This window comes from Macrobrachium nipponense, chromosome 34, assembly GCF_015104395.2.
Source record: "Macrobrachium nipponense isolate FS-2020 chromosome 34, ASM1510439v2, whole genome shotgun sequence".
Taxonomy (NCBI): Eukaryota; Metazoa; Arthropoda; class Malacostraca; order Decapoda; family Palaemonidae; genus Macrobrachium; species Macrobrachium nipponense.
This window is the reverse complement of record NC_061095.1, coordinates 54,318,703-54,321,202: the sequence shown is the minus strand read 5'-3', so window position 1 is coordinate 54,321,202 and position 2,500 is coordinate 54,318,703.

Here is a 2,500-nt window from a genome sequence, read left to right as displayed (position 1 = left end):
TTTTTTTGTTAACAGGAGACCAAACTTGAGAACAAATACAATAATGAATAAATAGATGAATATAGAGAAATAAATAAAAAAAATTATTAAACAAATAAATAAATACATTTCCCAAATTGATGAATAAATAAACAAATTTAATAATTCGACCAACAAAGGAAGAAATAAATTTAAGATAAAGGAATAAATAATAAGTAAATAAATAAATAATCTTAAGAAGTTAAATAAAAATAAATAAACAAAATTAATAAATTGATGAATAAATAAATAGATAAACAAATAACTAAATACAAAGAGAAAAAGAGAGAAACTAAGAGACTTTCTACCGAAAACAACCAAAACAAAGGCCTTCCATTCTTCTTCTTCTTCTTTATAACCGAGAGCAGAAATAAGAACAGCTCACGCAAACACGAACAGAAAATTGCGATGCTCATGCAAATTACACTTACTCAAAGCACGCTCTCTCTCTCTCTCTCTCTATCTCTCTCTCTCTCTCTCTCTCTCTCTCTCGCCTTTCGTCACCTGCGCTACTTTTGGCGTCGCCTTGGCCACTTATCGTCACGAGGGATTGATCGCGTGTTTTGGCCAGGGCGTCAATTCTCCGTAAACCTCAGGCATCAGAGAATGATTTGCTGTTACAAAAGGTCTGTTCCTCACCCGGAATATTACATACGTCTGTGATGAGGACCGTCGTATACCTGGGCAGGAATGGAAAGTTAAGGGTTCATTTTTTTATTCATTCTGCGGGGGAGGGGAGGGGAGGGGGCGGGTATCCTCAGTAATGGGACACTATAAAATAACTGATTTTCATGCATGTCTATATCGGCAACGGGATCTTTCGTGATTCTTGTGCGCTCACAATGAAAGTTTGGGTAGATATCAGCAGAGAAAATTCAGTTTCATTGTTTTTTTTTTTATTGCATTAATATTTCTTTTTCTCTAATTTTCATTTTAATACTAAAAAAAGAAAACTGAAATTTTGTTAACCTGTAGACCTTGTCGATAGATGACCTAGAAATAAATGCACAAATAAATTTTGGCGATATTTTAGTTATGTCGATATATCCCTAAAGCCTAAAAAAAACGATTCTCAACCTAGAATATTTAATTTTAATTTTAATATAGATGAGAACAGGACAGAGACATTTATCTCGGTAAACTTTATCCGGTTAAGTACCAGCACCGAACACCGTCCGTGGAGGTATTGATCAAAGTTAATGATGAAAGTTAACCATCTTTGGAAAGAAAGAAAACTTTTTATCTCAACTAAAAAAAAGAAAAACAAGAGATCAGATTAAAATGTGACACAGGAATATTCGTGATATTCAATAACAGTATCTGATACTCTTCATTCTACTCTAACCAATCCAATCCACCAATGATCTCATCCACTCCCCCACTACTCCCATCCACTCCCCTTCTCCCATTTTATCCTTCACTACTCCCATCCACTCCTCTTCTCCCATCCACTCCTCTTCTCCCATCCACTCCCCCACTAATCCCATCCACTCCTCTTCTCCCATCTTATCCTTCACTAATCCCATCCACTCCAAAATCCCATCAACTCCCTTACTCCCACCCAATTTCATACTACTATCATCTACCCCCCTTCTCCAATCTTCTCCCTGAGTACTCCCATCCACTCCCCCACTACTCCCATTTACATTGATTTACACAATAATTATCCGTACTTCTCTGCGGGCTGTAGCGTGAAACAGCTATAATAATAATAATAATAATAATAATAATAATAATATATTGGAAGGAGACCCTCTTTCAAACAAGTCTTATTGAAAGATATTGCTGCATCAGCTGCATTCAACTTGTAAATAGTCTTCTCTATTTTTCTAATAATAGCTTTTTCTCTGCTATTACAACTGGCGAGTATTGTGCCGATATTACTCATCAGGAGCAGTCAATTCCAGGGATAATTGTCACAAATTTATTTATTTGTTACAGTAAATGAACAAATAGGTCAAAATATAAGTTAATATATTGGCCAACGTTTCTCTCGGTATCATCCGAGTATGATCACGGCAGTGGATCGGAGCAGACTGTTGTTGACTAGGACTAGGATAAGGATAGGGAAGTGGGGAATAGGGGAGAAGGAAGTAGTACCTCTGGATACAATCCAGTTTAAGCCTAACGGCGGATACTCGGGATGGGAAAGGTTGAAGGAAAAAAGGGATGGAAAGTGAAGTATAGTAGAAGAGAAAATAGTGAGGGGCAGACCCTCTTGCGAAGTTAGATTACTGGTTTAGCCACCATGCAAGGACAAGACAGAGAAGAAAGGCTCGGAAAACAGTTAATTTGGTTCACCGCCTGATAACTGGAGTTGATTTTATATGTCAGTAGGATTAAGATGTACAAGCACCTTATGTATTTAGTTATTTGTTAATTATGATTTATATTAATATTATTACTGTCAGGATCTACTCAATATATAGCGGCAGGTCAGCAGGGGTTCAACCGCTAGCTGCGTTTTCATTGGCCGGTGGCG